The sequence below is a fragment of the Galeopterus variegatus genome, unplaced genomic scaffold (genome assembly GCF_000696425.1).
Source record: "Galeopterus variegatus unplaced genomic scaffold, G_variegatus-3.0.2 Scaffold1169, whole genome shotgun sequence".
NCBI lineage: Eukaryota > Metazoa > Chordata > Mammalia > Dermoptera > Cynocephalidae > Galeopterus > Galeopterus variegatus.
The window spans coordinates 169,673-181,647 of NW_007727280.1; the positions used below are offsets into that span (position 1 = coordinate 169,673).

Sequence of the window (11,975 nt, forward strand, 5' to 3'; positions counted from 1 at the left end):
GTTTAATATTGGTACATATTGACTCCTAGGTTTGGCAAGGCTGGGTTTCCTTACTGATTGGTGTGAGATCTGCATTTTAACTTGGTATAATCCACAGGGTGAATGCAGAGCTTTGAGAATTTAAAACATTTTCACTATCACAAGAAATATTTGGAAATTTTGTATAAGAACTAATAAATCCACAGTTGGGAGGATATGGAACTTATCAAAATAAATTCACCTTGCAAAGAAAACTATAGATAAAACAAAATTAACAAGTTGTTGCTCATACTTAAAAAGTGCTACTGATCATTCCCAACTATTTCACAGAATATTTTTTTCCTAAAGAGAAATAATTCCAAGATTTAAGCTCGCAATTCTTTTCTGTCATTTTTGAGCAAATTAAAAATATCTTTTTAAAAAATATGATGGGGGAACTGCCTACCTCACCCCATCAAGAAAGTTTCCTTGATAAGTTACTAATTCATATCCTTTCCTGATCTTTGATGCTGAGACTACCATAAAAAGGTCAACAGATGCCAAAGATAACAAATAACCTAGATTTCTAGACCTCAGTTTTTTGACCCTCACTACCTTCAGCTTTCTGAAGGCAGGGCAATGTCTTTGCATTCTGAACATGTTAGGGGACATTTAAATCACACAGAACCGATTTTAAACAGAATTGTATAACTGTTTCCCTTGTTGCTATTTTCTTTCCCAAACTATTACAACACTTTTTGCCAATGACATCTTCTTCTCTGTAGCCAGCTCTGCAACTCCCTCTTTGGTATTTCTTCTGTCCACTTCCATTTTATCTTAACTTAAAAAATAAATTTCCAATTGTTTTTCAGTTCTATTTTGTCGATGTACACCTGCAGCCGCACATAAATTTGATGACAGCGGTATAGTGTTGTTGAAAAGCTTGCAACTGAATTTCAAAATGACAGGCAGTGTAAAACATAAAGCACAAAACAGTGTATGTTAAAGCATTGTCATCAATGAATAAAAATAGCTTGGGGGGAGGAGGAAATAACTTTGGGAAGGACACAACTAGGCTGGAGGGGAAAGCAACCCATATCTTCAGGAAAGGAAGAAGCATCTAGCACCAAGGACGACGGAAACACAAGAGACTCCTGATCTCAGGCAATCCTCCAAGGGTTAAGCAACAGAGGGCAGTTAGGTTGCCTCAGATTTGCCAATTTATCTCCTGAAATATCTACCGGACCTTTATTTCCCAAGGACCACTTATTTGGCATTGTTGAGCATCTGAATTGTGCCTCAGACTGTACAAGAACTGGGTTTACAAAGATGAAAAGAGCACAGTTCCTGTCCTCAAGAGCTCCTAGTATTTAAAACAGAACATTTAAAGAGGTATAAAGGGCCCTGTCGCAAAAAGAGAAAGAAGCAACTAAAACCTTGGAAGAGTCCTCAGGGTTCCACCAAGGAAGTTAGCTGTGGTCCTAAGGACAAACAAAATTTTGATATAGGTTTTCATGTCTTTCGAAATAAATGATAACGTGAAACAGATTGTCCAGAAGAGAAAGAATTGGGATAAAGGATAAGATTGTATATGTAAGGTTTAAAGCATATTTAACTGGAGCAGGGACTTAGGTCCCCTATATTGCCAGATTAGAAATGAGTGGTAACCGATCAAACTGACGTTCGCCCGTGTGGAGCGTCTCCTTGCACCTCGCTGGCATTCAGTTAAATGCTGACAGCTGTTCCCGAATATCTAATGAGGGGCAGGGAGAGAGTCCACCCACTTGTGTCAGATTTTGCACGCACAGAAGGAAGGCTAATTTCATGGTTCCAAACCCTTTCCTCCCCACATCACTGGCAGTTTTAGGGCTGAGCGATGTCTGTCTGCAGGGATTTTAGAGGTTTTTCTCATCGTCCTTTGAAGAAGAGAAGAAAAGCATTTAAATTAGCGGGTTAACACCCGCAGCCCTGGCCTGGCCGAAGGCCTCGTCACCGCCTGGGTAGAAGCCTAACAGCGTCAACGGCCGCGGGGCAGCAACGGCTCCCGGCAGCGCGCTGTAGGCGTTGCGCCGCCTGGACTCGCAGGCCAGCTGCAAGTTCAGAAGGAGCAGGGAGCTAGGGGAGAACGGGCCGCGGGAGGGCTTTTGACAAACAGCCCTCACAGCCAATTGGAAGCCTGGTCAACTTTCCCCCCTGCCAATAGGAAGCGGGGCCCAGGTTAGGGGGGCGCTTCCCGAGGGCTGCTGCTGGATTAGATCCTGCGCCGCGGCCGCGACGGCGGGGGCGGAGGCTTGGGCGGCAGGGAGCGAATTAGGGGAGGAGGGAAGACCGGAAGCTACGGTCGCGTCCCCATCCTTAGATTTGCTCCCCCAGGCTGGGAGCAGAGACCGAGGAAGAAGGAGAGGCTGAAGGTTGGCTCCGTAATAAAGGGGAGCAGCAGCTCCGGAGCCTCCTCCCGGAGCGCCCCCCTCAGCCCGCGCGCTCTCCTCAGCCACCGTCTCCCGGGCGCGCGCCCTCGCGGACGGCCCGGCCGCAGAGACTTTAGCTGAAGAGGCGCTGCCCGCAGCGGGGACTGGCCGGCGGCATCGAGGCCCGCTCCCCACCGCCACCTCCACCTGCCTGCCCGCCCGCCCGCCGGTCCCTCTGGCCGCCGCCATGTCCTCCTCCTCCTCCTCTCCCAGGGAGACGTACGAGGAGGACCGGGAGTACGAGAGCCAGGCCAAGCGCCTCAAGACCGAGGAAGGGGAGATCGACTACACGGCTGAGGAAGGCGAGAACCGCCGGGAAGCGACGCCCCGCGGCGGGGGCGATGGCGGCGGTGGCGGCGGCCGGAGCTTCTCACAGCCGGTAACAAAGCGCGGCGCCGAGTCCGCTGTGCCTGGCCGCTCCCCGGAAAGCAGGGCCCGGCGGCAGCGCCTCGGCCCCTGGCCTCCCGCCCGCCTGGTTCTTTTTTCTGCCGCGCTGACCTGGCTGGGAAGCGCCGGCCGTTCTTTTTAGGGCTTCTGTTCTTTCTGCTGCCTGTTTCCACCATCCCGACCGCGAACCAGCCCCCGGCCTGGCCTGGCGCAGGCCTCGCCTGAGTCCGCTGCCGGGCCCTGCATTTAGGGAGGATCGCGGGGTTGGGGCTGCGGGGAGGCGTTGCTTCCGCTCCGGGGGGCTTCGGGGCACGATGAGCCCTTTGTTAGTTTAACTCCGGCTTGGGGCCGGCGTCGGGACCACCGGCTCCCCGCAGCCCCTGTGTCCCCAGCATCCGCGCTCTGGTCACCATCACGGGATAGCTGCGTCGGTTCCACTGAGGGCTCTTTTCGCCTCGGTTCTCAGAGAGCCGTAACTAAATGACGAGTTACACGCTGGCGTTCACACCCTAGTTCCAATGAAGGTTTAATAAAAAAATTTATTCTTTGCTGGTATGGCATGCATGCTTTGCTACTACGTTATGTGGTTGCTCACTACAGTTTTTCTCTCTTGTAACGTTTGTCGGCAAGTGTTAGTACACCCCTATTTGTAAGTAAAACAAATCTTAAAATTATTTTACTTTTTCTTTGGCAATATATTCCAAATTTGCCCCACGAAAGGAGGAACTGAAATCAGGGCTGCATTACACACACATTGCTAAAGTCTTGTCTTTCAGAAATGTTAGCTGGAGGCAGAAGGAATGTGAAAATCATTTTAACCGCAGAAACTAGTTATAGCTTCAGTTGGAAGGATATTTTCAAGAAACAAAGCAAAGCGAAGTTTATTGACCTTTTTTGGTGTACTTAAACTGTGTTAATTTAAATGTTCTTTGAACATTTAACACATTTGAATTGTGATTAATTCAGCAAACTTTAATAGCAATTTACGAAGTTGCATACGTATGTTCCACTATTAGATTAAAATGTTTTTCACCTTACCTTTTATAAGAGGCAAATCAGGAGTCTTTGAAAGCTATTGGAATTTTTATGTAAAAAATTCTGGTCAGTAGTCCCCAGTGTTAGAGTTTACAAGTACGAGAATGTGACATAAGGTTCAACACGTTTAAAAAAGGGACTTTTCTTCTAAATAATATAGTTTCTTTATGATTAACTGTTACTTTTGATTTTTCTGCCTAGCTATTTGAAATATTCAAAATGTAACTTGGAAGTGTGAATAAAGGGAAATGCAAAGCCAATGCTATTGTGCAAGTTGGAAAAGGGTTACTGTAACTGATATATAGGTGTATTTGATACTGTACCTCTTTTGCCAGAGTCTCGCTTGGATTTTTGTGCAGCAGTATGAAATGTCTTCAGGGGTCTTGGAAAGATACTTAAATCAATTTATAAAAATTTGTTTTTGAAAATTGTTAAAGCGTTAAACCAGTAGTATTATTGTGGATATTGGGAAGAAAATAATATATAATTAATATATTCAAAGTGAATTATGTGGAGCAGTGGAAGTAGCACTGAGCGGGCTTGAAGGGAGTGTCAGTTAACTACTACTCTGAGTTCTCTTAGCCTGTAAAATATGATAGTTGAACTACATGCCTTCCTTAACATGAAGCTGTAGTTCAGTGATTGACTGATGTAATGCAGCTTTTAAGTTACCCAGGCAGGAACTAATATATGCAGATTGAGTTATAAATTCTAATTTTTGTTTATCTTACTGCTGTTATGTTTCCTAGGAAATGGAGAATTGCTTTTATTTAATAGTAGAGCTGATATTGTAATATGAAATCTAATGAAAGCTTATTGTTTTTAAACATTTTTTATTCATGTAATATTTGGCACTATTTTGAAATCATTGCAACTATGGAAACCTTTACATAATAAAATTCTGTTATTAAGATAGGAATTCCCTGGATAGTTTACTATCTAGTGCTTCATCATGAAGAAATACGGTAATTCATCTAACTGAAAAGGGTTTGGCCCAACCTCAGTAGTCCTTCAGGCCAGAGAAGAAATACCTTTGTGGTCAAACTGTTAAAAGTAAATGCAGATTAGGTATAATGATGGGCAATCTTTTCAACTCTAGTTGGAAGTTTGTAAAGTACAAAATAAACTTTGAAGATGTACATTGTTAGGCTTTTTATGACTAAGTTTCCATGAGTGCCTTAATATAGTAACTAGATTTAAAGAGGAAAGTGAGTATTTAAGAAAAACATAGAGGTTCTACAAAGGCTTTAACTTAAAGATGGATTGATGATAGTGAATGATCATGATATTTGGACATATAAAGAGAAATGAGAGAGTTAGTACTTTTGGATATGAGAAACAAGACACCCTTCAAATTTGTGTCTTCTGGCACTTACTTATGGCAGTAGGCTGGTACAGGGATCGAACTCTGGACCTTAGTGTTATCTGCATGATGCTCTCACCAACTAAGCTAACCAGCCAGCCCCTGGCAGTTATTTTTTTATAGAGCAGAACTCCCAGGTTTTTCAGATTCACTGAGCTGCACTGTTGAACAAGGCTTGATGATAGAGGTTCATGCCATGTTTGAAGGTACTTCAAAAAGCTTGTGGAAAATGGAACTAAAAGGTAATGTGAATCTTTTCATGATCTTTTTTTTTTTTTTTCCTTTTCTGACTGGTAAGGGGATCGCAACCCTTGGCACGGTGTTGTCTGTACCACGCACGCTCAGCCAGTGAGTGCTCTGGCCATCCCTATATAGGATCCGAACCTGTGGCCTTAGTGCTACCAGCACTGCACTCTCCTGAGTGAGCCACGGGGCTGGCCCTTCCCATGATCTTTTGGAAGACCCTTCGTGTTCTACAGTTATTCTTGTGGAGTAAATAGTGTTCTTAAATTTAGTAGCCATGATCTTCAAGATCATATTAATAGCAAGTTTCTGTACCTCCTTATTTTTAAGAAAGCAGCTTGACTTCCAAATATTCGGGCTTCACTTGGCAAAACCAGTTGAGGTATTGAATCAGGATGGAGTGCTGATTTATTTTGGAGATTTTTTAGTTTCTTTTACCCTATTTTGCTAGTGAGTAAACGAAGATTGTTGCAGTGGCTTGTTTGCTGATGAGATGAAAACTTAAGATTCTCAACTTTCAGTAAATAGACTTGCAAAATGTCAAAATGTCAAGATAAAATTGTTACTCCTAGTATTTCCAAACAAAGGATTATAGACTATGTAGAGAATTCAGTTTGCATTCAAGATAACTATTATGCTTGCATAATATAAATTACAGAAACGATAGGAATATTACGATGGCTTATTGGATGAATTTGGGCAGGGAGATGGGATGAAGTCATTTATCCTAAGCTTAGTTCAGCTGCCACAGAAGTTAAGACAGTGAGCATAGTAACTGTGCTCCTGGAAATAAAGTTCGAGGATGTGTGTCCTGGAGGTGAGTGATTTGAGGTTTGCATAGCAGTAGTGTCCTGTGTCTCTCCTCAAGCTAAACTGCTACAGTAGAGTGAGGGTTTTTAGGCCTAGTTTTGAGAAAGAAATGAAAAGTAGTAGGTTTTACTATCTTTTGGTTTTGACAAGTGACTGTATTCCTTCATGTTAGTACCTGTAGTGAAGATAGCTGTTAATACATCCAGTAGCACCAACAAGAGAGGTGTCTTGACTGCTCCCAGCAAGCTATTTGACTTAACCTCTCTGGCACTTGGTGGTCTTTATGATCTTTTAACTCATTAAAAAATAATAATTGAGCTACCATGTACCAGATGCCATTGTTGGTCATGGGGATATCAGTGAAAAAATATTCCATATCTGAAAATCTGTGACTCTACATCATATATTGCCTTTTTTTCCTTCATGAAATTGAATGCAGCTTTCAGGGTTTGCAGTTGCAGCACAGCAACAACTTAGGCAAACTTAAGCAAAACAAAAAGGGGTTGGGGGTAGGGAATTTATTGGCCCATGTTACTGGGAGAACTAAATTGTGGGCTGGTTTCAGGCATGGCTGGATCCAGGGAATTTAGATGATGTCATAGGAACTTGGTTTTGTCTCTTTCCATGTTTCATTTCTGCTTTTCACTTTACAGTGGTAAAAGCTAGGTTTATATTCTTATAGATAGCAGATAAAGAAGCACCTTCTCTCCCTCAATTCCCATATTTATTTCCTCTTATTAACCATTTTTGATCCTCCTCTCTCCCCCCAACTAATCACAGGGCCACTTCTGAGGTTGAGGAGGCATGACTGTGTGGTTGAAAATACCAGTGGAATAATACGAAGTTGAGAGGGTTGTTTTTTGTTTTTGTTTTTGTTTTTTAATCAGAAGAAGGGCTGAGCAGTTTTGGGTAGGCAAAACCAAATGATTTCTACTGCATGAGCAAAAAAATAAAGATTATTTTCTAAGAAGTTATTTGAATCATATTTTTCTTTTTCTTTTTCTTTTTTTATTTTTGAAACGTTAAAAATTTCTTAATTTTTTATTCCTGGTACCACTACCACAATTTACAGGGCAATATACCTGATGTAATGAAAAGGAAAAGAAAAAGACAAGGCTACAACAGATAAAAGACCTCAGGAATGTACATCTAATTGACACTACATTGCATTAATCAGTGGCTGCACTTTTTGCAAACTGTGGCTGTGACAGTCCTGAACAAGTAGTTTCCTGTTTAAGCTGCAGTAACTTTTCTGACTATGGATCATTGTTCCTTCTGTGGCAGATTTTTATAGTTCCTCTAATGCACTTGGGATGACTGTCTCAAAGTAACCTGAAGCTTTCCTGACAACTCCTCGCTCTCCTGCTAAGAACTGTAGCCCTTTTCCACTGTTTTTAGAATCTTCTACCATATCCACCACTTCTACCACTAGATCCATAACCACCACCATAGGGACTGCCCGAGCTTCTTCCACCAAAACTAACCCCCTTCGTGGGTCCATAATTTGACTACTGTTATCCACTATGATTTCCAAAATCATTATAGTTCCTACCACCACCATAGTTATTACCGCCAAAATTTCCTCCTTCATTGTAACCATCATATCCTCCACCACTGCTACCATATCTACCACCACTATAGCTTCCTCTACTACTACAACCAGGACCACCACCATAGTTGCCACCCTTATCTCCAAATCCATTATACCCACCATCACCTTCTGCATAACTACCTCGGCTGCCACCACCTCCATCACCATAGCCTCCTCTTCCACCAAAGTTTCTACCATGGCCAAAATTATCTCCACCACCTCCAAAATTTCCTCCATGACCCATAAAATTGCCAGCTCCACCGCCACGACATCTTTGTGATCCAGCAGACTGCATCTCTTGTTTAGAAAAAGCTTTTTTCACTTCACAATTATGCCCATTAATAATGTGGTGTTTCTGAACAACAATTTTATCAACTGTATCATGATCATCAAAAGTTACAAAAGTAAATTCTCTCTTTTCCATTCTGCCTGTCTTCCATAACTTCTATGGTTTCAATGTTGCCATACTTTTCTTTTCTTTTTTTTTTTTTGTCTTTTGTCTTTTTTCCGTGTCTGGCAACGGATCGCAACCCTCAGTGTTGCCCCCGTACCGGACCGGGGACCGGCAACGGGATTGCAACCCTCGGTGTTGCTCCCGCGCCTCGCTCAGCCAGTGAGCGGGAACCGGTCTGTATGTGGGATCTGAACCCTCGGGCGGGAGCGCCGCCGCGCTTCCCAAGTGGCGCACTATCCAGTGCGCAACTGGGCTGGCCCGCAATGTTGCCATACTTTTCAAAGTAGTCTCTCAAATTATATTCTTTTATATCTTCTTTAATATCACCAACAAAAATTTTCTTCACTGTTAGATGGGTGCCAGGCTTTCCAGAATCCTCTCTAGAAACAGCTCTCTTTTGTTTCACTACGCACCCATCAACCTTGTGTGGTTGAGCACACATTGCTGCATCCATCTCTTTAACACAAGAATAAGTCACAGAACCAAAGCCCCTGGAATGCTTTGTTTGAGGGTCTCTCATTACCACACAGTGTGTGAGTGTGCCCCATTTCTCAAAATGTTCTCTTAAACTATCTGTAACTTCAAAGCTCAGACCACCAATAAACAGTTTTCTCAACTGCTCTGGTTCCTTTGGATTATGGCCCTCACCTCCCTCCTCACTGTGGTGGCGGTGGCGGCGGTGGCATCGGTGGTGGCGGCTGGAGTCAGGCTGGGGGCGACCAGGCAGCAGTTTTACCTCCATTTTGAGACTGGACTCGCCTCTTCCAACTCGAGTTCAATATGGGTGGTGGTTCTTTTTAATCTTTGCTCTATGGTGTGATCAAAAGTACCTAAAAACTTTGGGTAGGAAACTTAGAGAGTTTTCTGTATTATGGATCTACTATACTGTTTTTTTAAAAGGAGAAAAAGGACAAATATAGAGATGTAATTGTTTAATTTAGTAATAAAAAAACACGTAGGCTAACTCTAAACATGAGTTAAAATAATATTTACAGCTGCCCCTTAAAAGCTTTGTCTTTGGTCTATGTGAGGTGTCCAAAATAAGGGAGAGGATAATCATATATCTGGAAATACTGTACTCATTATTTGGCACTATTTTGATAAATTGTGATGTATCCAGAGAAACATTATCAGGATGGAGAAGGCACTTAAAATTATAAGAGGAGTGACAGAAAAACCTGGGAGATATTTAGCCTGATGGGTAAGCTTAGATGTGATTTAAGAAATCATTATAAACAATTGGAAGGTTATCATATAGAAAAGTGTAGATGAGGGTAGAAGATGCCAACTAACATTTATTGAACCTTGTTCAATACTACATCTAGCATTGTGCTTGACGTTTTCTGTATGTTTCATTTATTTGTTGTAGTCTTACATGGTAAGGAATTTGTGTGTGTGTTCAACAGAGGAACAAGCTCAGAAAGGTAAAGTAACTAGCCGAAGATCACTGAGCCAGTAAGTGTCCAAATATTCAAACACTTGGTCTGACTCCAAAGCCATTTTGTTTAGGAAACAACAGAAGACAGATTTGGATGCATGTTATGAAGAATTTTCTAAAAATATAATGGATTTTCTCATGAGGTAGTATGTTTCCTGTCATTTGGAGGTATTTAAGGAGAGGCTGGATTATCACTTGGCAGTGGGTCTGTGTGTGTGTGTTGTCAGGAAAGGAAGTATTGAATTTAAGGTTGGTCTTTTAAAATCCTATAATTATAGGAGGGCAGAAAAAGTTGTTCAATGGCTGTTGAGCATGTTGTGTTGTGCATGGAGAAGCTGGGAAAACAAAAGCTTTAAAGACATGGTGCCTAGCCTGTGTGAGTTTACAGTTTAGTTGTTGCTTTTTACTATAGAAAGATATCAATTTTTCATTTCTCTCAGATAGAAGCTTCATTTATTATAGTCTTCTGAATTTCTCTTCAGTAGAATCTGGTTTTCAATCTGTGTCAAAATTAGCACTAAAGAATGGTATTGCTAGACTTTGTTTTTGGGATGGCCTTTGAGGGACTGGGAGTTTGGAATGGTTATGGTGAAACTGGTCTAGAGGCTGTAGTGGGGACCAAATGATGCCTCCATTATAGTTGACCCAATTAATGAAGTGATTATGTAATTTAAAAAAAATACAGTATCCATACATTACAAATATCCCTTCATTGGCTGGGTATGTACCTGGAATATTGTTTATAGTCTGGTAAGTAATTAATATGATAGATAGGAGAGAGCTTGGATAAATAAAAATTTGAAATGGACAGAACTTGGGCTTCTGTGTGAGAAAGGATTAAAAAAAGACTTCTTAAGTTGGGGAAGACATGACTAAAATATTAACATGGATGAGGGTAATCAATAATTTATCCACTAGTTTAGGAATCAGACGAATAGTATGATGCTCAAAAGAGGTAATTTTAGGGTAAGTCAAAGAAGCTGTACAGGTGATTTCAGATTTTTTGTCACCAATATAAGTACAGGTAGAGGAAAAAATAGTGATTTAAGAGTATTAGTATTTTTTGGGGAAAAAGAGGTCAGAAAACTAAGCTGTGGAGGGGCGGGTAGAAATATGAGGGTACTTCAAAAAGTTCATAGAAAAATGGAAAGATAATAGGAATCTGAACTTTTTGAAGTACCTTTGTATAGTTTGAAAATATGTCTTTATATTAGTTTTATATTTGGAAACAACCCAGGGTTATTTTCCTTTTTAAATAAACTACAGAAAGGATGAGAAAATTTTATGCTAAAGAAAAGGGGACATAATTTAAAGATGGAGAAATATCAAGATAGATAAACTCGCGAGTGGCAGATTCATTGAGTTGGGAATAAGGGAAATACAAGCGGTGCAAGATATATTTTCTACCTTGAGGTTGAGATAACTGTATCTTCTCTTGAGTACCATATTGATTGTATTTAACATCTTCCAGCTTTTAGGGAATGACTTTGGTCTTAATCTCTTCTATTTAGGAAACATAATTAAATAACAATCTGTTAAAATGAGACTTTTGAGAGATTTTAAAATTGGTCCTGTAATCAATTTCTTTGTCTTTGAGAAGACCAATTTGAAAAATAGTTATTTTTTTTTAGCACCATATTCAGGATAGTAGGTCTTAAATATTATATAATAAAAGAATTTCATAACTTTTATTACATAAAATGTTTGGTTACATGTATCTTCGACCTAGATTCAGCTGTTTTTAATGTTTTGCCATTTAGGTTTTTATCTATGTCTGTATATTTATACATACTTTTTCCCCCTAAACCATTTGAAGGTAAATTGAGACATCATGGCACTTCATCCCTAAATGTCTCAGCATTCCTAAGAATAAAGATATTCTTTCACAAAAACATTACCATTTTCATATTTTAGGCAATAATTCTGTTATGTAAATCTAATATCCTGGCTGTATTAAAATTTCTACAATTGTCCCTGGTAAGTTTTCTACAGCAATTATTGTCTATAATAAAACGAAGTCTTACATATTGCATTTGGTTGTTGTGTCTTTTTAGTCTCAGTCTAGAATCTTCCTTCCACTATTTTTTGACACTAACTTTTTGAAGAGTCCAGATCAATGCAGTTTTCTTGTTGCCCTTTATTTTACTTTTGCCAGCTGATTTCTAAGAATCAACTGAAACAACTATCTTAATTATATCTTGCAGTTTATTATTGTCTAATTATTTTGA

The 11,975-nt window shown here is 40.7% G+C and overlaps 1 pseudogene; it reads right to left on the bottom strand.

Moving 5' to 3' along the window:
* Positions 1-7,289: 7,289 nt before the first annotated feature.
* LOC103592538 lies at positions 7,290-9,051 on the bottom strand (annotated as a pseudogene).
* Positions 9,052-11,975: the final 2,924 nt, after the last annotated feature.